This window comes from Plectropomus leopardus, chromosome 1 (assembly GCF_026936395.1).
Source record: "Plectropomus leopardus strain MGB_pleo_1.0 chromosome 1, ASM2693639v1, whole genome shotgun sequence".
Classification (NCBI taxonomy): Eukaryota; Metazoa; Chordata; class Actinopteri; order Perciformes; family Serranidae; genus Plectropomus; species Plectropomus leopardus.
Genome location: NC_142176.1, coordinates 6,950,386 through 6,978,204, shown reverse-complemented (window position 1 = coordinate 6,978,204; position 27,819 = coordinate 6,950,386).

Sequence of the window (27,819 nt, the reverse complement as noted above, 5' to 3'; positions counted from 1 at the left end):
TCGACAGCTCACTGCTGCAAGTTGGTAGCATTCATGTTCTAGGTGCAACAGTTAGAATGGTATTAAAATGGCTATCAAAAATAATTAGTAATTATATTAAATAATATGATTTAATTTACGTTCAGTCACCTTGGGGGGAACCTCCATGTTATTACTACCTGCAGGTTTCACACACAGTAAATCCAAAATGACATGAATGCAGCATTAGTGTCTTTAAACCATTATTCACGGCCTCCCTCCAGTTCTCAAACTGCCACACTGATGAGGGATAAATTGTGTGTTTTGTTTTGTTTTGTTTTGTTTTGGCTCTTTCTGTAATGATAATAATAATCATTCATAGAAAATGCATTTCTGTTGGCCACAAAAAAGTAGAATTTATCAACAGTTTATTTGCAGTGAAAGGTTCAACAAAGCTCATTGTATTATTTTATTTTATTTCATTTTTTTTTACCTGTTCCCTGTAGATATTTGGCTTGTTCATTCTTTAGACTTGCCAGGGCCGAAAAGCTTTTTGACATTCAAGGATATCTCAACAATGCGGCAAAATTCTTATTCATATACACCGCTACATGATTTATTGTTTACATTTAAAAATCCAGGGTGAGTGGTTCACACTGTGTTGGCATCATATATAATAACAGGATGTATACATGATATTTAGGATTTTTCTTTTTCAGTTAAGAACAGTGTTGAGCAGAAATCTCTAATGTTGGATTACACCAACACAGATGAACTTTTAAACTTCTGTTACACCACAATTTGCAACTCACTTAGATTAAGAAAGATTCAATTTAAACCTCATTTTAAAATCTCTAAACATAGATTAAGTTTCACGCTCATTTATTATTTTGATTTCAATATAACATTTGTTCTTCAGCTCAGTTTAAATTCTTGTTTAAATGCATAAACCTGGCTTGGCTTTACAGTGTTAAAGAGCTCTACTTAAATCTGGATTTTTGGTATTTTATGAGTTTGTAATGAGAACATGCTGGTAGGTTACCAGGAAGAAAGTGGGTATACACTCCTATATATTCCACTGTCTTTTGTTAGCGTCCTCGCCATGCAGAGAGTGATTAAGTGATTGAGCACACCTGTGGTTAATTAGCTGATTGAGAGGATGCAGTATACGAGGACTGAGGAAGCAAACAGTTGGAGCCAGTGTCCCAGCGTGGCAGAGTGTGTGCTGTGTGTTGAGAGAGCAGACTGAAGACACTTGGGTTGAAGTGCACTGGAGTCAGTGATCTTTACTCCCTTTTGGAGGGAGGATGCCAAATGTTTGGTTGTTTATTTAAAAACAATTCAACATTAATTGTTAAATTTAGTGCTGCTTTCTTTGCTCTTAACACGTTGAAAACTGCAAATTGAAAAAATATGGAAAGAAGTTGAGAGGAGATGACCCACAAACAGTATTAGCAAGAAAACAGTAAGAATTATGAAGAAATTACCTAAAATTTTGCAACAAAAATAAACATGGAAATAATATAAAAAATGTGCTTAAAAAATTAAAAAGACACAAAATTACCTCTGCCACCTAATTTGTCTTTGACCTTTACAAAATCAAATTTGTTTGTTTTTTCTGTTAAAAACATTGATAGCATTGTTTGTTCTGATCTCATGACCATCTTCTTCTTCTTCCATAATCTCATGTAGTCCCACATTCAGGCGTTAATCCTCTCCTGCGAGTGCATGTAAGAGGTTGTAGGAGTGGATTTATTAGCAAACAAAACAGTAAACCTCAAGAGAAATGAACATGAAATTGATTTAAATAAATCTTATTATCAGGGAATGCATTTTAGCTCCGAGAAAATGCTGAGTAGTGGAGGCCATTTAAATCATCCCATCAGTTTGCCAGCAGAAATGCTATTTTAGCATAATTTAACAAATCAGAATGAAGGCACTTAATAACTGCGCTCCCTGAAAAAAAATATGAACTGACAATCAAATTAATTGAATGTGAAAGGTCAGAGGGAAAACAGATGCGAGCACTTGGGAATATTTGAGGTTTAGTTGGGCATCTGTATCACACTGAAACTACCAGTCACTTTTATCACCGCGCAACAGGCTTTCTCTGTTCTACAAATGCCACACAAACCTCTGTATCTCATGTCCCAGTGTCATTACAACTGTAGCTTTTCAAGTGCTTCTTGAATGAAATCATTATGGAGCAAACCAGTTCATACCAGCACGCAGTAACTGGCTATAGAAGGGAGATCAAACCACTCAGTGTAAAGCACGAAAGACATGAGGTTACCTGAATGAACTAGTAATTTAATGTAGTGTGTAGGGCAAACCACACACGGCCAGAATGCTAATGAGTGTATAACAACAATCCATAACAAAAGTGTATCATGTACTAAAACTAGACTCTACAGAGAACTTGACCTGATGATGGAGATAGCTCCCTTACTTATTTGCCATTACATTTTTTTCTGAAAAACAATCAGGGTTTTCCCAAAGAAGGGGATTTAGTTTTAAGTTGGTGGGTTTCAAATAAACCATTTTAGGTTATCTAAATAACCATTACTTAATTTTCCAAAAGACTTTCATGAAAGGTTCCCGGTGGAGTCATTGTCTTTGCATCTTGCCGGTTTAAGGAGCTGAAATTGGCACATTCGACCAGGTGTTGTGTTCCCATTGATGCCAATCGGAACCAGAGGCGATTAATACCCATGACTACTTGCTGAGTCATTTGACCCAGGTGTGAGTGCCGATTGTACTCTTTCCATTGCTGTAAAAAGCCAGAAATCAGCAGGTATAAGCATGTTTGAGCAGAATGAAGTACTACTACTACTACTACAGTTGGTGTCAAGTATATTTTCGTACTGGTGTGGAGCCTATACATAGTGAGCTTTGAAGCTGTAAGATGACATAAAATTGAACATTAAATATATTGTAGCACATGGAGTCCACATCTTTTATCATGGTTTTATAACTGTAAGTTAGGTTAGGTTGTGTAGCCCTCCAAGGTAAAAATGTAATTTGTGATATTGGGCTTTAATAGATAAAACTGAGTTGAATTTAAGTTTAACTACAATTTCAGTAAAATAAAAAAAAAAGTTCTACATCATAATCTCACATTACTGGAAATTGATGAAAATCCATAAAAACATAATAAGTGATATAAGATTATTGTGATGATAATAATGGGGAATATGTAGATTTTTATATGCTTTATACTGTATATTTACATATATGCAGTCTGATATAAAGTAAATTGAATTTACATAATTCCCTAATAAACATTCTATATTGATGTTGGGATATTTTCATTGTTACAGTATGTAAATTTTTTTTTACATCTGATTAAATATATAATGGATAAATAATTTATGAGCTTGTGATGTTGATTCTTCGTGCAGTGATTAAGAAGAAGCAAATTCTGCTCATTCCACTTTCATGTTATGGTTACATTGATTGTACACGCATTCATGCATATGTAATCACTCATTTGAACAAACATTTTCAAGTGCAAACAAGCTCAGACATCAAAATGTATCCATCAAGTCAGATGTGCTCAGGAGTTTAAAAATAATAATTTCCCATGATTTTCTTTATGGAATGGAAATAATGCAAATAAGATTAAATCAAAAGAAAACAAACATTAATTGAAGCTCTGAGGCCACAGCTCATGTGTGTATGAATGTTGGGTTTGTGTGTGTGTGTTTATGATATGCAAACATGCTTGTGCTGCTGGAGCTGCAGTGGAAGGTCATGGAGTACAGATTGTATTAAAAATATGGAAAGAAAACAAAAGAGTGAATTTGCAGGTACAGTAAATTTAACAAACTGGTTGCTTACTGAAATCTGTGGCACACACTGTACAGATCCTTTAAAAAAATATTTGTAGATTCGTAATAGCCAGAGGTAGCCAGGTTCCTCTGCTACTGCTGATTGTTGTCTAATTCCAGGGCAACAGAGTTGATGAGTCTAATCAGCATCATGGGACACACCTGGGCTCGGTGTGCCTCACGCACATAAGAGCAGCAGCAGTCAGTCAATCTTTGGCTGGTAGTCCTCATCCCGCCTTTGTTTTTGCAGCACAACATCTCCACAGCACATTTTCACCCATCGATTCCCTTCACTTCTTACTCTGCAGAGCTCTCCTACCTGTTTGTGCAGTTTGTTTCAATTGTTTGGATTACTTTTATTTTATTAATCATTGTGTTGATTAATTTTATCCATGTGTCCCCTTCTTTTGTCCAGTCTACGAGCTGGGTTGAGTGAGAAGAAGTATACAAACTTAATCCCACCCCTTCTCCATAAATCATTGAATTTTTATTAAACAATGGTCCAGTGTAGTTAGATGATCTTGAAGACATTCTGGCCATTTCTTTTTTTCTATAATTTTATTTTTTTTCTAACATTGCTTGTGATTAAAGGCTAATTTAAATATTGAAGAATTAGACTCATTACTATTTCCATTGAATGTGTTATATTAACAATTCGCCCTAATGTGAAGTATCAATCTTACTTATTACTTATTTTCATTTCTCACTCATCAACTAAGATAAGTTTCTTAATAATGTCAGATTTGGTTCACACTGATCACATCCAGGAGTAAAACTATTTCTTCTCACTGTGTTGAAAAGATCCCTCACTGCCTCCACAGAGATTTTACTGACGATTACTTTTCAACTCTTTAGAAATGTTTCAAAGACATACTGTGAACAAAAATAAATAAATAAAAAAGTAACTGGACTTGATCAGAAAGCTGCAGTAGCCTGAGATGTAATAAATGAGAAACAGACGCTAGGCATGAACAGCCTTAACAAGTCATCCATGGAGTGAAAAGTCGTGACACGAAAGACCTTCAGATTCAGTCTGGCTCTGTCTCAACAGTCGGCAGAAATGCAGCAGAAATAAAAGATGCTGACTTGTGTTGAACAAATTGGCTTGGTTCCTCTGTTCCTCCTCATCTTGATTTTCACTTAGATGTGAATGTTTTTGTTGAATTAAATTGATGTTCCATATGAATTCATTTCAGAGAAAATTATTTTTGAAGTTTTCTTTTCCCTCTGAACAGCAGCCGCATTACCATAATGCACGTTGGACAGTTTCCATAGAAACAGCCTTCCTGAAGCTTCCTTTGTAAAACTGTAATTCTTTTATTACTTTTAATTTTCTTATTCACACTCTCGCTTTTGTCATTTGAGGGGAAAACACTGGCAAAGCTAATTTTAGTCACTGAGGGAACTAATTAACTGAAGTGATGCATTTTAGGTTTTATTATTTACTTTGTATTAACATATATTACAGCAGTGGCTGACTGAAGAACTTTTTAAGTATCCTGAATTACAATAAATATTAGCACTTTAAATCCAGCTTTATATTTGTATTTGTTTTTATTGTTTGTGCTCATTTTTCTCCAGATATAAACCATTACACATGCTGCACCAGATGGTTTGTTACACGGAAACATCTGAGGAGCCGTGATTGGAAACTGATTGGAAAAATGCAGACAGTTTAAAAAAGACTTGGCAGGTGATTGAATGAACCATCTGTTTATCACTGACCAGTCAGAGGAGGAGTGAAAACATCTTTTCCAGTTTGATTTCTGAATATAAAATTAAGTGGTTCATTTTCATCATCTTGCCAATACAGCAAGCACACCATAGCTTGAGGCCGTTGTGGCTCAGGAGGTATAGCATCCACTTATCAGGAGGTTGGTAATTAAGTCCCCGGCTCCTCCAGTTCTCATATGTTCAAGTATCCTTGGGCAAGATACTGATTGCTGTTCCATTGTGCGTGATAGTGTATGAATGTGTAAAGAAAAAGAGGAGCACCTTGTACGGTAGCCTTGGCCACCAGTGCGTCAACCCAGCTGGCAATTTTTGGTTCTAAAAACGTTCTGAGAATGGTACAATGCATTGTTTTAGTAACATTTTCAGTGTTTTCTATTAGTTCATTCAGTTCTTCTTAAAGTTAGGGTAACATTCTCTATGAATGTGAAAACATGTTACGTTTTAAATTATTGTTAACGCATCGCAATGCATTACATTTTCATTTTAAAAAATGATCCGTAATCTCAGTCCTCAATAAAATGTTCTGAATGTTGCTTTTAATGTGTTCTTTCTTTGTTCTCATGTAACATTGTGGGAACGTTTTATGAAAAGAACATTATTTGATCTGTCACCTCTGAACATCGTCAATGTTGTGATTCAAATGTTACGTCTTAGTCAGCATTTAACCTTAAAATGAAGGTGTGTAGTGATGAAGTCACTCCTGGAGCCAGCCTCAAGTGGCCATTTGAGAAACTGCAGTTTTTGGCACGTCCTTGTTGGCTTCATTTTTCAGCCTCAGAAGCCTGAGATGGATTTTCCTGTGGATCTTTTGATCCCCTGAGTCTTGCATGGTTTCGTGATTTTGCAAGAATCCAGCTCCTGTAATGATAAATAGAACAATGCTTGTAAACAAAAGTTACATTGGATTTTGGGCATGACATTAGCTAATTTACTGGGTATATTTCTTAGTACTTTTCAAAGCCTGACAACCTGTAAACATCCATATTTTACCTGTTGTTTACACCCTATGAAAGAAACCAAGCTACACAGAAAACATATAATGTATGCATTTTTTAAATCGTTTTTGTTGTTTGTATCTGTTTCTTGTTTCCTTTGTATATGAAAATGTGTTTGACAAAGAAAAAATTCCTCTCGAGTACCCCCTCCTGAAAGGTCACGCACACTCACACAGGTGTTTTCACTTACTCTGGATGATTAGGCCACTGATCAGGTTGAAGTTTTGCTGAGAGCTTCCTTGTGATTACAAAACTGACCACACCTGAACGCACAGATGACATTTTGGCATGTCAGGTTTACATAATGAAATTAACTATGGCTAAATTCCATTTAGCTGCTCCAATTTCATGGTCATGACATCTTGCATGCTGGCTCACTGTCACACTGCGGAGGCTTACAGGGACACTTTAGAAGAACAGAGACATTGTTAGTGTCATTAGTTACACCTGTGTTTTTTTCAAACTATGACAAGTCACCTGTCTGCCATGAAAAGGAGTCCATCATAGAGATGAGCGTTATCCTACACTAACAGGTCCAACAAATCCAACAGCGTATTGAATAATTCAGCCAGAAAAAAGTTAAAACACCTCCTGTGTGGCTGAACTGTGACTTTATAAAGCCACTTACAAAGTGACAGCAAAATAATGTTACCAAATGTTTTATGCCTATTTTAGTTTCTTGGAGCTTTTTCACTATCATCCATTTTTTTTTCCAGCTGTGACCACTATTACCTTTGTGCAGTGCATTGAATAGTGCACATCAACAGCATACTCAAAAATGGACCATTTTTAAATATGCATGTTGGCTATTTTGTGTATGGATATGGGACAAAAATAAAAGTGTAATTAATTATATATACGCTGGTGGGTGGCATCACATTGAAAAGCTGCCAGTGAAATATAATATAAGGAGCTCAAGAATGCTTATAGGGTGGGCAGAGGGTTGGTGGATGGGTCCAACAAACCCTGGACTTTCACCCAGGAGTCTTGTGTTCACTTCCTGTATGAATGTAGAGCCAAACCATGATATTTTTTTACTATGTCTAGCCATGTGCTTTCATTGACATCCCAGCCTCTTAGCAGACCTAGTGCATAATATGTAGATGCAGAAGTCCACTGACAAGGTAGCAATATTTAACGACTTGGGATGAGAACATGTTTGTTGTACCTAGTCCTTCATTTATTTTTATACTCAAAATTCAATAGAAACCAATTTTCTGTGCACTTGTGTTCCAGCTTTTTGTCCTGCCGTCTGTGTTTTGTAAGACAGAAATGAACCTCCTGGACCCGACAGCCCAAACACTGAGTTTATATCAAGCTAAATCAATGTGACTGTTCTCCAGTGTGACCAACAGGTGTGACAATTACTACACTTCCTAAAGGAAGAAACTCAATTTTTAATGCTGCTCCTCCTCCATTTTTCATTCACTGCATATATGTGCACTCACTGATCCAGGTTTGATTTGTCCTTGAAAACTTAAACTGCTTTAGGGAAATGTTATGTAATGTAAAGAAAAGTTCACATTAAGTTAAATTTATTCTATCAAAAGTGGAAATGCAACAAGAAGTGTTCTGTTTGTTAGTTTTGTTAACTGACACATGAAGAAGGAGATTGGGAGACAAATATTTGTCTGACAAATATCTGAATCTCCATAAAGAAATATTCAAACACGAACATTCACTGGTCATAGTAATATTAACGTGAGTAGCTACCAATTCTGTCTTTAAGAAAATTAGCAATTGGTTGCTCGAGATACATTTCGTTAACTCCAGACAGGCCACAGAATATGGACACAGCTGATCACGGACCAGTCAACTTAAAAGCAAAACATGTTCAACATGCACGGCAAATGAAATAGAATTTATTTCCCATATTAGACTACATCTAATACATTGGGTTCTCTTGTGCCTTGCTGAAATATCTTATGCATAAAAAAGGCTGGGAATAGGGGAGGATGTTTAAGAGAAATTCTGTTTGATATGTGCCTCGGCAAAGATAAGAGAGTTAATGAAGTTGGAGATAAGTAATTTAATTTCTCTGCCACCTCGGTGGGGAAAGATAAGGGGCATAATGGAGAGGAGGAAACTCTGAGCTGGAACTGAAGGAAAAGGCCAAGCTTTTAGCCCTCATGAAAAGATTTTTGCAGGTCAATAATTAAAACATTTCCGATTTGAGAAATGTAGCTTCAAGTTACAGTCCGACTCCACTGTTCGGTCGTTTGTATGCATCATAGTTTGTGTGTTTTTCATGTCCTACTTTATCAACATCAGCATTGCTGCAGTGTGTTTTTGCCAAAAGATACACAGATGGAATTTTGAGTCCAAATGAGGCAACTCTAATTAGATGCCTGCTGATGGCTTTTTGACAGACCGACAGAGCTTACTGGTGAGAAGCAGCCAAGTCTGCATTTTGAATGTGTTCATCTGAAGAAAAAAATGAACAATGTAAATATTTTCACAATACAAAAATGAGACAATATGCATTGTGGATGTGTCCAAGAGGGATTGTTAGTGTTCTCTTCCACTGCGAGACAACAAGTAAGTCGCATTTCGGCACAAAGTGAAGTGAATATTTGGCTCGGTTTGGCTGCTGGATTGGTTTTTCAGTGTGTGTCCTTTGGCGACATGTACGCATGCAAGTTCCCTGACTGACAACAAGCTGCAACTCAGTGAGACAGTTCAGGCAGACTGGTTTCCAAACTTCTTAGAAACTCTTTTATTTTCCTCCAGACACCCCCCTTTGTGCTCCTTCCTCTCTACATTCATGAAGCCATACAACTGCATTTTCACCCCCAACTCGAGCAGACATTTCTTCATCTCAAATTGCCGCATCTACAGCAAATCTGTGTCTGTCTGTCTCCACCGGCATCTTTCTATTGATTTTGTTTGCGTTTATGCGTCCTCTACATATCACTTTGTGTAAAAAAATCCAACTGAAGTGCAGGAGGTATTAAATTAATTTTGGACAGTGGGGATTGTGTTTGGAGAATGTCAGTCCATCAATTTAATAGTATACCCAATTTTCTTTTGTCTTAATTTAACAGTGAGTGTTTATAGGCATTGTTATGTTTTATAGTTTGTTGTAGAGCTGTCAAATAATTAATTTTTAAAAATAATAATTTCAGAAGTTAATCATGATTAATTGCATTTTTAACTGCATGTTTAAAATCCCATTATTTTGCATTTCAAAACAGTTTTGAAGTCAGTTTGAAGTGGGAATCAAGTGAATGCAAAGAAATTTACTTAATAAACTTCACTTTTAGATTAATTTTGCTCAAATTAGTGCTGCACTGCCACAAGAGTATGGTTTCGATACCATGACTTACAGTTTGAAATACAGTTTGACAACCTGTGGACGTCTTTTATATCTGAGTCTTCAATGCTGTAGTTAACATCTTCAATTTAGTTTCGTCCACAAAATAGTGCTTTGCCAGCTTTAGTGACAGTAGCTCATATTCAAATTACGTCAGCAAGCAGGTTTCCATTACAGATTTGTGCAAAACTTAGGTGATATTTTCAAAATGTCAACAAAACACAATTGTGAGATGACTGCGTTTTCACTGAGTGACTTTATACGACATCTCCTCTTGTGATAACATTTCAAAAGCATGGCAATGAATGTTCAAAACATTAGACGTTTATTTCTATTGCAGCCACTGCTCCAGCTGCCATTATTTCCAATCAAAGCTGACGTAGGCGTCTTATGCATGCAATAATGGAAAGGCAAGCCTCTTATATGTGGGAGAGGCCACATATGAGGGATTTCTGGGACACGACAGTCCATGATTTCACAGAGGAATTGTGGATTCAAAACGTTTGGATGATCCACTCAACTTTTTAAGAGTTATGCGATGCAATAACACCTTCCTACCGTTCCTACCGACAAGCACATAACCATAGCATCATTTGACCTATAAAAGCCAAAAAAGTGTGTCAGTTGCAGTTTTGCAAAATATGCTTTCTTTGAATCACCTGAAATACCACCTCATGAATGTGTTAGGTCCAGCCCTGTCTGTAGTTTACCATCTCCACTGAAAGCTTAAAAGAAAAAGTAAATAAACTGCATACTGAAACAGTGTTTTTGTATGTCATGCTTAAGGAGGAATAAGTATTTTCTCATTATGATTTGTCAGATGTGGTGTGAATGAATTGAACCACAGTCTCTGTGTTACAAATCAAGCTAAGCCGACTGTGTCATTGCTCCCCTTGAGAGGACACACACTTTATCAGGCACAACAAGCGCTTCAGTGGAGGTTATGCTGCAGTTTCAAAATCTGTAACAAAAGCCAGATTCTTTCGAAGAGAGGATTAGTCCCACTTTGACATTTACAGTAGCCAGGTCAGTGTCTCCGAGCGTAATAAAAGTAAAATGAACAGCATTGTGCAGGCACTGATCAAAACAGACAGCAAACTCATATCAGAAAGTCAGAGTGATCTAAGGGTCAATTTTTCTTTAGGGAGAGGTTGTTTCTGGATCATTTCAAAGGTGACGCTGAGGTGTCACATCTCAGGACAGAGCAGATTCTTCTTTCTTATCATAGTAATAAATGTTCACCACAGCATAAACCTGTGTGTCGTAAACCAGTAACAAACACGTCTAATCTATGGAGAAGATGGAAATTGTGAGTTTAATAAGAGGCAATGTTAACTGCAGTGTGATGATTTCTCATTTGCCTAAAAAGGATAAACACTACGGGAATTCTTACCCCAAGTTGAAGTTTGTCCAGCAATCGACCAAGTGCCACTCCCCACAAGAATGATTACCTGCTAAAAAAAAAAAGCGGACCTACTTACCACCTATTTTGCTCCTCCTTTGCTTTGCTAATAACACAAAAACTTGAAATGAGGAATCACCTCACTGTGTCTGTAGAAAAGAGCAGAAATCTTGATGGCTAAGTGTTTTGTCTCTGAAAATCATTCACACCGACTATCTGAATGGAATGCACTTACTGTCTTCAAGAGCCTTTACATATTGTATACTATGAGATTTGCTAATGTCTTTTCATTAAAGCAGTCTTTTACTGCTGCAGTTTTTGCAGTAGAATGACACAAATACTTTTGACTCTATGCTCCGTGACCAGATAAAACAGAGGAAAAGGACTGTGGCATTTGCTTTTGCTCAAGAGGTAGAAAACCTAGAGAATGCCTTGTTTTATCTACATTTTATTTTGAATGGGATATGACCTTCCCTGTCTTTTATTTAGAACAGAATGCAGGATATAAACAGTAGGTATGCAAGTATATGACGTCAGTAAAGATAATGCATTAAGGAGGTCATGCTTTTCATTTACGTTTCAGCAGCTCTCATACATTCAACCGAGCTGCCTCAACAGTGTATGCCAACTTTACCACTGTGCTCTTGCCATTTGAAGGTTTTTAGTAAGAGCAAGCAGTGGGCAGCAATTATGAAAAATTGGACATGAAATTGGAAAGTAAAACTGAAAGGTAAAAAATCGACTGGTACATGTGCATTGCAAGGTCAACAAATCTGAGTGAAGCGATCGCTAAGTGAACAAAGCGTTTTGTCTCACAAATTGATTGGAAATGCTGCACAGTCCGCTTTCTCTCGGATTATTCCTCCTAAAAGAATCCTTTCAGTGGGTGGAGGAGTTTAGGGAATGCAGTTGTGGAGTTATATTAACTTATACAACCTGTGGTAAACCTTTCTGATAAATGCAGCAGAGCAAATGGTGCATGGTTGATTAATTGTTATTCCCTTTGCTGTGCTGCTGCAAAGCAAAGAGCATTTGTAAAGTAATGCAAAATGGATGATGTAACCTTACAAATTCATAACAGCACTGAAGAGCAGTGAAAGTAATTTACTGAGCTGATCTTTGGTGCACGGCCATGGTCACTTTCCACTTAGAGGATTTTGTTGGACAGGTGTGAACCTGATAACAATTGAATCCTCTGCAACTGCTGTTGAGTGATATATGCTTTTTCCACAGCAACCAAGCAGAGTGTGACAGATGGAAATGTAGGGAAAAGGGGGCTTGAACAGCTTGCTGCCACACACACACACACACACACATACACACACGCACTAACACAGTATGCTCTCTAGTCAGTAGGAAGTCCTGAAACTGTCTGCTGCTAGCCCATGAAATAAGCTGCTCCCACACTGTTCCACCATGTGCTTTAATTTTGGGCTTCAGTGGTCAGAACTTCATTCTGTGACCCGGTTTCTCTCAGCTGAACTTCAGAGGTGTGTTTTTTTCCCCAAAACTCACTTTTCAAGTGTCTTTTCAAAGTAAAAGAGAGCATCCTGTTGATGTCGACTTACTACCTCAATCACAATTAAAAAGTGGAAGTAATTGCAGTTGGTTGATATTGAAGGAGTCGAGACAATAATCAGAAGTTACTGACTGGCTTCAAGGGCTGGGATCAAGTCACAAGTCTCAAGTCTTTGTTCTGAAGTGCCAGGTCAAGCCACATGTCAAGACAAGCAAGTCCCGAGTCAAGTCCTCAACTTTTGAATTTCACGTCCTTAACAACTCATAATAGGCTCTTTACCAAACTTAACGCCGTTTTAACAACAAGCACTGTCATCTTAAATTTTAAAAAAATATGAATTCCATCCAAAATTTGTACTTATTTGTGAATAAATGATTGTAACTGGAGCTTTTGTGACTATGAGGAAAATAGATCAAGTTTGGGAAAAAAAAAGTCTGTTGGAAGTTGATGCATCTACACCTGTATTTTTCAGCCCACAATTTCTTGCATACTGCAATTCTTTTTCTTTTTTTAACCACTGAGTAGTTTGTGTACCTGAAAAAAAGGCCTATATATATTATGTATGACAAAGTGTCTACTTGTCAAATTGTTGTTATAAAAGAGAAAAAAATAATTGTACTGTGGACACGAAGGCTTATTATATATGATCCCATTACTACCTAATGGTATGGGTTGTGCTATAAATGACTGCAACCCCTTTTGTAATTTACTGTATACTAACCATTTTAGATAAAATAGTAAAAACAAATATACGGTTTTGGTGATATCTGGTTCTTACATTTATTAGCCCGCTAGATGTGATTACAAATCACTTTTACTGCAAAACCAAAAAGGATCTTTACTGTCTGACATATACAGTGGAGGGAAATCATATCCTATAGTGTGAATGAAGCTGGTATTAGGCCATGGATCAGCTGCAGCTGGCAATAGATTGATTTCGGCTTTGCTGGAATTTCTCCAGGAACTCTTCTCTGGGCGGGGGCCATATTTTGACGTGCTCTGTGCCTCCACCTGCCAAGATTGTGTCATAAAAATATGCATAATACGGGTGTTGCTTGTTTGCATACTGCATGTTGAATATGCTGCTAGGACACAGGCAGGGTGATATCAAGCCTGATTTCACAAGCTACTCGATGTGAATTGCTTCCCACAGTAGCTTACCGTCAACCAACTGTACTGGCTCCATCTCAGGTCAGATTATGAATCATAAGCTGCAGCCATCACGGTTTAGTTTATCAGCATTCTTACTAATGAAATCACAGAACAGCTTCAAGCTTTTACTCAGCAAATAGTTCGAGCCACTTAATGCAAAGAGCATAAAACATAAAATGTCTGTAGAAATCAACAAAAACAGCAGCTTATAACGCCAATAGGAAATAACCCAATTATTATTTATAATGAGAAAAAAGGAAACATATTAATTCATATCAACTGTCAACCACAGGAAAAGGGGGGAGAAAGTGATTAAAGCTACTACAGTATGTTGGGTTCACTTAAACCACCGTAAAATACTGAGGAAAACCTTAGACTGTATAAAATAATGGACGTAGCCATTGTGACATCACTTTCTGGTTCGCAGACTCCCATTTTGAAGCTTCGACTCAGGCATTTTGGCGTTGCCGTAATGCCAACAAGTGCACATGGTGGGATGATGTTTACAAAACAGCACATGGCAACCAATGCAGACCGTCACAATGGTTAGGACTAGGCAACAAAGTCACAGATGGTTAGGTTTAGGCAAAAAAAAAACCCTCACATCCACACAGGAAGCAAACTCATTTTTATGTGCACGTGACCGGTTCCGTCCAGCTGCGTTCTCAAGTGACGCCACCCGTGCGCATTGCATGCTGGCTGTCCACCAGCATATAATAATAATAACATCGGTTCTGTTAGAGCTTGTTCTCATCTGATGCCGTTCAGCCAAGATTTGGTTGGACGCCGAAGGTGGCTTTTGACGTCACGCTCACACGCTGAAAGCATTGACAGAGCGAATATATTTGATGAGTTTGGAGTGAGAATGGGCTGCACAAGCACAATCTATCTGGAGGTGTGATATTGGAGGATTACTGCAGACAGCACAAGTAATTTTTTGCTTCTTTGGGTGTACTCGGCTTGCTAGAACTTTTTGGTACACTCAGTTGGATGGTGGCTGATATACAATAGAATGTTTGCATATAGAAAGTGTTTGTTTATGGTCTATTATTGCAGACTTTTTCAATGATTGCAGAATTATTACTGTCACCCATGTTTTATTTTTCATAAAAACATATTCTGAACCAAGGCTGACAGTAGACCCCTCAGTAAAATGAATCAACCATCCTCCATGTTCTATGATAGTGGATCAGAAATGGAGCCTTTTGGCAAGTACAGACCAGATTTCACTGTGCATGTGTTGTATGACACTGGTATGTGACAACATGACTTCTCTTTTTAACCTCCCTGAACATAACAAGATAACGGTCCTTTTTTTGACAGTTGGTCAGAATGAAATATTACAGGGAATAATGGAAGCAGAAGGAGTAGCCACAGTGAGCTGTTAGATAAAGAGCTGCAGGCGAAGGCTGCATACCTCCATCATAGAAAGGTAACCAGCTACTTTCGCTGTGCCGGGTTGTCCACATGCAGCACAAAATCAGATCACAGTTGCTCAGAGAATTATGGAAAAAGGCTGATTATTTCCTGATTTCTTTATTTATTAAAACGGCAATTGTTTGTTTGGCTCTTCCCAGAAGTCTGTGACCTGTAGTATTAATCCACATTCGCTGTTACCACAAGAAATTAAAGGTGTTTCCAGTCGAACAAAACTGAAATATTCAAGACTGCCACTTAAAGGTCCCACCTACAATGCACAAGAAAATGTATTTTAGGTCTCTGCTTTCTTGTCTCTACACCAAAGCCTCCCATATCAATGCTTGTACCTTTATAGGACTAAAGTACTTCACACCGAGTCCTATCAGACTGAACAAAAACAGTATAATGCACAGCACTGCAATTGATACAAGAACATCCACAGATTTCTTGACGTACAGAATTCAATTCGATCTATAAGACACAATGGATTGCAGATTTGAACTGATGTACACAGAGCTGCTGGCTGCTGGTTAAAATGAAATTAGTCTTGCAGTCCAGAATCCCCACCCCCTCCGCTCTCAGTCAAGAGCCCATTAGTAAACCACTGACAGACTCCATTCTGTTCCAGAAATATATGGCCCTTCACTGACCTTGTTTGATTACATCGCTGCTCACCATTTCTCTTTTGTGTGTCCAAGAGAGAGCCTCCTTAGTCAAGTTACTTACCCAAGTATCTGCTCCTGGATTGATTTCTGGGTCACTTTTCTCATCATTAGCATCGAGTGGAAAAGGATTTTCTGAGAAACCCATCAAAATGGATGGGTTCTTTGCATTTTCTATCATGAAATATAGCACAAAATAGCCAGAATACAGCTGTGATGAGCTGGTGGTATTATTGAACCCTGTGACACTATTAAAAAACCCCTCTGGGTTTAAGTGACACACAGTTATTTGATGTTTACTATGTATCAGAAAATGTGACTCAGACGTGAGGATTGGAGGCAGGAAGGCTTTTTTCACCTCTTGAGAATAACACTGCAGTAAATCAAAAATGTGACATTTTAATGTGTGTAAGAATAGATAATTAGTCATGGAAAATATATTCAGTAGTTTAATCACTTATGTAAAATGATTACTATAAATGTGACTACTTGTTATATGCATTGGATGATAAATCTGATATGCATTTGTCATGCTCTCACACACACACTTCACATACAAATCCATATTCTCTCAGTCTGTTCCTCGGATCTTCACACGTTACCAAAAAGAACTGAGAATCTTTAGTGTGACAAGATGGCGAGATGGGAGACGCGTCCACTAATCTTGTCTCCCGTGACACTTTCTGAATGGTGAAGTAGTGGAAAACAGGATAAAAGAGCAGACTGTGATATCGCTTTCCCTGCTCAGTCATCAGTGTCACATTTCACCAGGCAATAAAAGAGATCCCTGGCAGTTCACTTGAGCCAGCACCTCGCCTCTCTGTGCTCGTCGATGATAACAAAGAGCAGAGTAAACTGGCCATTTTGTCTGAGACAGGTGGCTGAGTGGCATGTTTGATTTATCTGCAGCGCACATCTTTGTGCTTGGGTTGATGCTGAAAGAAAAAGACTCCATCTGTGTCAGCCCTTGGATGTAACAGTTGAACTGTGTGGGTTGCAAATACTAATGAGTGTGTTTTGATGTGAAATATCAAAGCTGGTCTCAGTATACACATTCACACTGTAGTGACATATAAATGTGGAAAAACATCCAGCATAAAGCGACGCACATTGCAGCACAACTGTCATTGCCATAGTGTCAGACTGACACAGCTGTCATTTTCACAGTTAGTGTCCATGTGGTGGCAGCAAATGTAGGTGTGCTTGTGCCAAGCGGCAACATCCGAGGCTGAAGAATGAAGCCAGTGCAGAGGTGCCAAAACTGCAGTTCATCTGATGGCCACTTGAGGCTGGCTCCAAAACAGAGTCATCTTCATAGAACTCCATTTTAAACTGCCCAACTGTGCAGCAGAGATAAACATGTTTACAGCTTGCTCTCAAAAGCTTATTTCAACATTATTGACAACTGTACAGGGGGTGATTTTTTTTGTAACTTACCCATTTACATTTTATTAAGGCCCAAAGTTACATATATTTAAGGGCGGGGCTGCTTGAGTGAAAGGCTGTCTCCACAACCCGTTCTCATTTGGCACTTGTCAAATACTGTTGCTTGTTCTGTCATTTTGGCATAGTGATCCGTCACTGAGTAGCATTGGTTCATAATTTGGCGGGACAGCACCTCTCACTGTGTTATGATACGCTACTGAACAACGTCAGTTTATTATGCTGCCTGTAACATAGTAATATTAGGAGCTGGAGAGTCCTTATAGGGTAGGCCAGAGAGTGTTTAACCAGTTTTGTATATTTATTTTGAAAATAAAATAAACAGAAACTGCACATTTCCTGTGGTAAATATTTTGTAAAGACACAATGCATTTATTAGACATGAAGTGAAATGCTGTCCTCAAACATCAACAACAGATGCACATGGATACCTAACATGTCATATGTAGATATGGGCAGCAGTGACCAAGCAGCAATATTTGACAAGTTGGGATAAGAATATGTTGGTCTGCAAGGCGTTGCTACAGTCTTAGGAGTCAGATTCCACCCTCGCTCCTCCACAGCTCCAACTTCTTGTCCAAATATGGTCACTTCTGGCTCCAAAAAGTCAAGATGGCGACCACTGAAATGATGAACTTCAAAACGAGAGTCCCAAAACCAGTGGGTGACACCATGGTAGCTATATCCAGTATTTTTACAGCCTATGCTCATACCATGTTACTTTTTAGTCCATGTTACGCCCAAAATACACCTTTGATTAATTAAAGGACTAAATACTTACTTTGCATTCAGATCATGCACACTTAATTTAATTGTGCCATACACTTTAGACCATGCCAAAAGACCATAAAAACAGGGCCCAAAGAAGTCTATTCAACAGATGAATCCATGTCACCTTAAATAACTTCCTTGTGGGATTTTTTTTTTGTGCTTTATTTGCCCTTTTTAAGAAACCATCTTGATACTGGCAGCTTCACCCTGATTGTTAAACTCCTTCTTCAGCTAAGGAATGAACGCAGACCTCTGACCAGCCACACAGCATCAAATTATAACCACGCAAATATTTAAACACCTATCCAATCTAAATGATTTATACAAATACTGACTCTGCTGTATGCTCCTGAATATTTAAAGGAAAAAAAACAAGCTGTGTAATAATCTACTGCCCGAATAAAGTGCAGGAAACAAACATAATCATGTGGTAAATGTTAGCTGCTAAAGCCAATATTCACTCATCCTTCAGACTAAATATTATACAAGAGCCCGAAACCTTTTCTAATCAACACGAATAACTGAAGCAATTTGGCCTTGAATTACTCACCGCCGTGGAAACTTTGTAAAAGGGTCACTCACTTACATTTCTGAACTCCTAAAGTAATGACCCACCACTGCAAACAGACAGATCCCAATGACAAACAAACACTGCCATGTTTGCCCTGCAAGCTGAGCAGCTGTGATAATTCTCCTCTCAGCTTGTTATCTAAACAGGTAACATCAAATGCATGCATTACCAGTTTATAAATCCGATTGATGTCAGTATGATAACAGCAGCATGAAAGACTACTTACCCCTGTAGCGAAAATGTTCTGTCTTTTGTCTCCATCCAGTGAAGTCAGAGGTCAACTGCATAGGGCTAATGCTGCATTCATGTGATGTCAGAACGTTGTAGTTTCTGAGTTGGGAAGCCGTTCTTCCAACTCTGTTGTGCTCATGTGCTTTAAAGGCCCTAAAGTTGGAACAGCATGGAAGCTACAAAGAAGATTGGTTGCATTTTAATGCTAAGAGTGTTTAAACAAGAGGTTGAGAGCTATTTCCAGTTTATTTATATTTTTATATATTATGTTTTAAATATATTATATGTTTATATTTAATGTAAGTCACTCTACATAGACAGCAGCTAACATTAATACAGTGTAACATTGAACATGTGATCAGAAATTGATATTTAATATGTATATTAATAAAAAAGTTTCTTACCATTGACCAAACGTGACTTTTGACCGCCATGTTTATGCATTTATGACGTCAAGTCAGCAATTCGTGTTATAAAATAATGTTGTTATCAATGTCAGTATACTATGCTTTATAGTTGAAAGTTTGCTTGCTTGCTACAGCAAATAAATGCATATATACTAAAATGTGTGTTTGGTCTGGGTTTTCTTTACCATTAATCGCTAACACTGTTTCCATGCTTTCCACCATTTCTGCTGCCTTGAAACATCATGCAAACATCAAAAGTCAGCGACTCAGGTATCATCAAAATTTCCCAATGTCCCACCTGTAATTACAACTTTGGAGGGCCGTTCATGTGCTCTTAACTTCGTAAATACGGTAAATAATATAATTCTGTGGAGCACATGAAGGCAGGCAGACACAACTAATATAAACTGGTATACATATTTAGAGTTAAACTAGGATTTTCTTTCAATGCATCAGTTTACCAGACTACAGCAGAGTTATTCTCAGATTAGATGTATCCATGTTCAGACTGACAGTAGTAGTTTACAGAAAATACTGCCTATTCATCATCATTTCATCAATCATTTCAATGAGACCTGGGTGTAAGTGAGGGCTCTGGAGAGAAACACCTCAGATGTGTCAGGTAAAGCTGAATCTTATTCAGCAGTGTGGTCTCTTCTGGCAGCAACACAGCATTGGAAATTAGATATTTTAAATCAGTAAAATCGGTGGTGAAATCTTGTGAGGTGGTAGTATAAACTGTTGGTGTTTAATACATTTTCAAACTCTGTCTCTGTAAATGATCTTCCTGGATCATATATTCTTCTCTCATCAAGAGCTGGAAAAACCCACTCCCACCACTGCGATCATGTTCCTTCGACATTGAATGTGGCAGCTTGGTCAGTGACTGTCTGCATCAATTTGGACACACAAAACACCTTTTTGTCTATATGAGATGCACCAGGCTTTCAAATAACTGACGTAAACCCATCCTGGACAATGATGTAGTTTGGAGGCTAAAAAGTCCAATTAGGGCTGTATGGATGGTGGGTGGGTCAAACAAACACAGGACTTCAACCCAGGAGACTGCTGTTCTTGTCCCACAATATCACAATAGGTGTCACATATGTCACATGCAATATCTTGCATGACAAACTTTCTTACTTAAGAAACATAAAAAACATACTTACTTGACCCAAACTGTGATTTTTTTTCTAAACCTTTTGCTGTCTAAAGTAATAAAAGTAATGATAATGATGATAAAACGTGTTTCTTGTGGACATGGAAGTTTATTTTGAAAAGACATAACACATGTAATGAATGAAACTGACATTTGGTGTGACCAAAACTGATGCTAGAGCATCTCAATGTGAAGCATGGGGCCACTGAGCATGCCGCCTGATTTAATGAGTTGGGAGTGACAATGTATTGCTGGTACCAACACATCCTCTTGAGTTTTCAGTCTGAATGCTTGTAAAATATGCTCCTGTTCGCCACAAATGCTAATGTTTGCATTTATCTTACCTCAGTAGGAGGTCTTGGTGGGTAGAGAAACACAAAGGGCTGTTTTTTTATTTTAATGTATCTCATCAAGGTATATATATATATATGTGGAACAGGGCTCGGCTGTGAATTTCTCTGAAACTTTAAGAGATTTAATGAGATCCGTTGCATGCAGGTGGATGCAGTGAAGCAAGTAACTCTTTTCTTATAATTAAGCAATACATTTTTACAAGAACATTTTTTATATTTGCAAAACTTTCCTAGAATCTAGAAAATGTATGTTTTGTATGTGACATCATATCAACTTAAAGTCTGTGGGTATGTGCAGAGGGATGCACTGCATAAAAGTGAGTGCGATATCCAGTTCTAATGATGCATCTGTAATAGAGATGGACTTTTTAACCTTCTCCTTGTTAATGATTTAGCAGTAAAAAGTAAACAAAAGCAAAAATAGTCAGTAGCAACACATCACTTCTGGCTCAGTAGGTACCATCTGCTGCTATGAATGATAACACAAAAGGTACATTTGTAGGAAAGCTGGATATCAGTCAAACTATTGTGAGATAGTTGGAAATGTAAAAACATACAATGGCAACATATATCGCTCCAACTGCACAGGCTCCAGTCAGAAATGCACCACTGGTGTCTGAGATATCAAACAATCTGAATCAATATTATTTTCATTATCCACCTTTCCAACCAGATAAGTTGTGCTTTTATTGTTAGGGGAAAAACATGTTTCAGTAGGAATTTTTACATCTGCTGATACAAAATGTCTAACAGTGATCTGTATGCATCTACTTCTTCAACAATACTTAAGCCCAAACTCATAAATCGCTCGACTGACTGCTGTGCCATCTTTATTTCCTTCATCCCACTCATCACTGATGGGCTGATGACAGTAGGGCAGATTGTTTTTTGACCGTCCCATCAATCAAACGCCCAATGATACTGTGAGTTTGCACATTAAGGCATATACACTCGCTTGGATAATGTTAATGTGCAATATAATTCACAAGTAGCTGCCGTTATCGAAGATTATTGCTTGACATGGTGATGTATTTCAAAGGTTCATGCAAGGTAATTTTGAATTTCATGCCAAGCTGTTTGTGCATTGAGCCTGACTGGTGAGCATATTTAAATTCACAAGTACCTTTATGTTGCTGTTAAAGGCATTACCTCTTGTGCACCATGAGCCACAACAAGTGCTTTATGAGGCAGAAATTGATGAACTGGTTTTAGATTGACACGTATTGTGTATCCCGAAACAACTCTGCAGCTGTATTGTCTCTCTCTGGAGAGTAGTCAGACATCACTGAGCACACTCAAGGACATTTCGCTGCTAGTTTGATGGAATGAGAAGAATTAACTATGGTTGACATGTGCATTGTAGCGAAAGAACATGTAGCCGGAACAGTATTCCTCTTTTCAGTGAATCCAATAGTTTTTGTATGTGAGTGGAGTTCTCTTGCAGAAGTATCCTTGAACCCTGGTAAGTTGAAGAACTCTTTTCATATATATATTTAGCTTTTATTTGAAAATGACAGATATTCCAGTGTGGCTCTAGGGATGGTGATGTCAGCCTGGTTGGTCTGTCACTCAGTGCAGCACTTTGGTTCAGTCTGAAATGTCTCAACAACAACTAGATAGATTGCCATGAAATCTGATACAGACATCTATGGTCTGCAGAGGAGGGAAGCTTAAGACTTTGGTGATCCCCTGACTTTTCCTTTAGTGCCACCATGAGATTGACATTTGACTTGGTTTTTAGTGACATGCCTCTATAACTATTGTATGGGTGCCATTACATTTGGTCGTGATACCCAATGCCCCAAGGAGGAAGCCTCATGACCTCTGTGGCCTCCAAACTTTTCATCCACCAGTGGGTATATCTAAGATCTAATATCTGCAATGAGGTGCACTGCAGAAACATCAGCATAGCCTCTTTTACACATGCACTGCAAAGTGATATTATTCAGACAATACCTGGAGGAGCTCTATGTGAGAATGCACGTGAAACTGGAAAAAACAAACATCCGAGGGTGAAGGCAAGGAGTCATTTACACGAAGATGGCTACGTATATCTTTAAAGTAAAGGCAAAGCCAAAATCATTGTAACAATTCAAAGAATGGCAAGGGACTCTGTTGTTTAAAAACAACTGGCTGAAGTGGCTTCTTGACCGCAGTGTATCCATGTCACGTCCCTCCTGCATGTGTTACCCAGGTGACATCTCTTGCCTAAACCAAATGGAGTATTTCTAGTGGGTAAGGATGCTTCTGACTCAGACAGTTTTCTGCTGTGTGCTATATGTGTGAAAAAGAAGCTACTTTCTGGAGTTTATAAGGGAAAATGGCTCATATTAGCATCGTTAATGTGTGCAGTTACATGGACATGATTACGCATTTATGAGGCTTATCCATAAATGCCATCATTGCCATCATTTTCTGGCTATGGTGTTTACATGAGAACAGAGTAATCGAGCTATTCATAGTTCTTGTATACATTCATGATTTCTTTCAAATGACTTAAGCTGCCATATTTGGGTGGATATTTGGGTGTTTTATGACAGGTGTTTATGTGCTCAAACACATAAACAGGATTATTAAAAAATCTGATCATAAACAGGTTATTCATGTGTCGATAAACACACTCATTGTGAGCACGATATGGCTTTAGCAGTTTTTCCAGGCACTGTTGCCGTACGCTGCATTCACGTGCTGCTCAGATGGTCCTGAGTTGGGAAGTCGTTCTTCCATCTTTGTGACATTTTGTCCATCTACTTTAAGTCCTAATGTGGAAATGATGGATTATATCAAGAAGATGTGTCCAATGTAAGTGCGCAAGCTTGAAGCTTTATATTATTTTTTGTATGATTTTGTCTCAAATTTGTTGCTGCACTATGCATCCACTAAATCTACTAAAATATGGCTTTATGCTAATGCTTATAAATAACTTTCTGTCACTCTAAGTGGACAGCAACTAACAGTTACAACCTAATACTTTATTACAAGTTACTTGTTACCTGCAAAAAACTGACATGCAATATGAGCATTATTAATAGTTTATCACGATTAACCGTACATTTTGTCCAGCTCGGCAACTCATGCAGCAAAATTTTGCAGACTTTCGGAGTTCTTGCTCCAACTTGAGGGGAATTTCATGTAAATGTTCTTTTTTGCAATTATTTCAATACCACATGATGTAGCTTTAGACAATGACAATTATTTTTTGATGCTGGATAACCTATCAATAAACTTCTTAAGTCAGCAAGACTGTAAATATGTAAATAGTCAATAAAGGGTGGATTTTTCATGATGAAAAAACACAAAGAGACTTATAAAATATTAAATTTTCCACAAACTAACATGTATCAGTTTCCACGGTAACATAACAGGATATAGTATTTCAAATTCCATATGTACTACCACTACAAGTATTGCATACTCCCCGGGTCTATTACAATTTACCCTCTGACACCAAAAAGCTCATTTTCACTGAAGCTTCTAACAAAAGTAATTCATATTTAAAAGCCCATGAACCACGGCACATCAGAGGGAGCAGCCATATGGCTCAGATCAAAACCTCCCCTCGACTGAAAAGAAAACTCTGCTAATTAAACGCTTCCCGATTACTTCAGCTACTCTAATTAGACTGGAATTTATTCCACATCAATATTTCACTATGTCAGCAGAAACGCCGCCTTGGCCACAAGATAATAGAGAATACAGCTTCTACCAGCCCAACTCCATCGCCCCATCAAACACACTATAAAAGTACACACACACACACACGTACGCACATCCGTCCCGCTTATTTAATCATTTGTCTTTTCACACTGATGAGTTATTTTCCCTGGTGACTGATTTTGAGGGATGGGGTGATGCAAGAGACGAAAAGTCAAAAGTTGATCAAGTATTTAAAGCCGCAACTGCGACTGAGGAGCCTCCAGAACTGGATGCACACCCTCCATAATAGCCAACATGAAATCAAGAGCATTTTGATTTATAATTCAAGTTACCAATAACCTAGCATTGCTTTGCTTACAAAATAATAACGTATTGGAGGATGAAATCATTGCTATTTTGTATTAAAATAACGACTGATTAATTTGACTGAACTGTTCTGTTTGTTTACTGTGTTTAAAAAAAGCCCATGAACTGCAGGTTTATGCCACCTGTTGGAAGGTTATTAACAGACGTTGAGGACACACAACTTGATTAAACATTCTCTTTATATTATTTTTCTGAGACTTTAAAGAGAAAACTGAGTTCAGTTGTTACTCCTCTGATGCTGCAGGCCCACAAAATAAAACCTTAATGAGTTTGAGCATCATCTATTTAGTGAAAAAGACTTTGCAAGACAAAGCTGATCCATAGGTTTATTTAAGACTTCTTTCAGTTGAAATTAAGAGGGAACTTTGTATGTGTAGTATGACTTTTGACTTGTTTTACAGTAGTCTAATACACATTTATTAGCTGTTTTTGTTTTCAAGTCGTTTTGTTAAAATACAATCAATGGAAGGTTAATTTTGCTGTTAATGCGCTGATTACAAACTGCTGGTTCAAGTGGTTTTTATTCCACTGCCTCTTCAGATGGGCAGGGATCATCCAACAGACGTCAGCAGTCAGCCTGAGAAAAATCAAGGAGGTCATCAACATCAGATGCCACAGGCAGGGTAACGACCTGTTATCATACGAGCAAATTTACATTTTAGATCACATAATGATGACTGTCTCCATGACAACTGAACAGCATGGGATGCCAGTAAAGGCTAGACTGTATAAAAGAAGTTGGCTAAGCCACCTTGATGTCATTCATAGGTTTATGGACAACCGTATCCAAAGCTCAAGTTTGGTATTTTGTCAACGGCATCTTGACTTTTTGTGATTAAAGTGATTATTTCCTTCTGACTGACAGATTACCATGGAGGAGCCTTGTCAATCACAAGGTCACACCCTAAGCACACTTTGTTTTATCACCATTTTACTCTAAATAGGACCGTAATTTAAAAATAACCTTCATGCTGTATAGTGGCCGTTTCAACATACCATAGATCCAAGACCACTTAGTCTGCAAGGTGTCTCAGTTTTGACTCATATTCCAGCTTATCACATCTGGTCAGCTGCTGACTTAATGTCCTATTTGTATCTCACAGAAAACAGTACAACACGATAAAGCACGGTCAAAACCTTACATCGATCCACATCTACGCAGGCTTCTCATGATCTTTTGTCAAATCTTCTTTTGTCATGCTCACTAAACTGCCTTGTGGTACGTAGCTTAGCCTACTTTCTACCAGAAATAACATGAAAAGTATACATGTCCTAGACCAAAATCAACATTTTTGCAAAGTATAAAACATGTAATTAAGTGTCTCTGTCATGCTGTATTAAGGAAGACTTAAAACTAGCGATTAAGATAATCAACTCATTTAAAAAATGTTTAATGGGGTATTAAATGAAGTAAGAGGTTGGGTGATTTTCTTAAAGACTGCTATAGAAACAAACATGTAGTTGCAACCAAGCAGCAATTTCCAACACTGAAAAATGAAGCTAATTATGGAATTTTGTTTTGTTTTGTTTTAAATCCTGCATAGTGTACCTGTAAAATGTAAATCTTTAGTTGAGACTGTGTCAGAGAGTTGTTCAGTGAAATGGTATTGTAATTTGTAATAGAATTGTATTATGAATACATTCTATTAACATTCATTCATTCAACATTGTTGTTATCAAGTTATTCAACATTTCACCTGCATGACAAAGTCTTCCCAAATAGCACAACAAATCCTCAACTTTTTTGTTAATTTAGCAATGTAAGAATTGCAGATGTAAAATGTGTTTGTGTCTAACTTTCCAGCAGCGAGGATATTACGGGGGTGTGTTTAGTAACCTTTAAATCACGGGCCTCTTGTGCGAGAACTTTATTGGGAAGTAAAACTTGTGTTTTATTTGCTCTTTTTTTCAGTCTTCACAACCAGAAAGCAGAAGGCTTAAATCACAAAGGCAATAAAGCAAAAGTTTGGTAATGAGGAAAAGCTCCATCTCTGACAATTTTATTCCACCGCCGAGGTTTTGTGTTTGTTTCAGCTTGACGCTTGATACTTTCAGAGCACTAAGGAGATGTTCTGGTTGTTTTCTCTGGTACATTTCAAGTTGGTTTTATGTTTTGACGCCTTGTCAAATGCAAAAAGTAATTGGAGCCAGGTGTGTGTAAGAACTGTAAAATCATATTTACATTTGACAAGTTTGGGGTGGTTTTGTATTTTTAATAAGACTGTGTGACTGGGATTATTTTATTTTTTTATCATTGTACCGTGTTTTGAAAATGATTCAACAACCATACAAAATTTCTATGTAATGTTTTATGGTATGTGTAGTACGGTTTGCTTTCTTCCCTCCACCAACTCTCCTCAAGAGTCATGGGTGTGGTTATTGCGTTAATCACAAACCTCCCAATATGCAAACAACTGAAGAGGCCGATGCCCTTCAGTTCCTTAACAACAACACTGAAAAAAAATACAGAACAATATAAATCTACTGATATAAATCTATAAATGTATTATTTTCCTTCTATTTACGTCAAATAATACAAACAAGTGTGTTTCTTGCTATCACGTGGACTTTGAAATAACTTAGATTTTATGCTGAGAGGAGCCCAAGACAGAAAAGCAGCAAAATAAAGCAGAAAAGTCTTAAACGCTAAAAGAACAATAGAGATAAATGGCTATGGCTGATTGAATAATAAAAAAAAAAACATTAGAGCAGAGAAAGTGAGGTTTTTTTTGGTTTTTTTACCGCTACACGGGAGTCCTTTTATCGATCAAGCACAAACTGCTCATTCACCCCACTTACAGCACATTGTAGGCTGGTGTGAGAACAATATTAAACAAAGGAGATAATTAACCAAGCCCTTGGGCAGTAGTGCAGGGG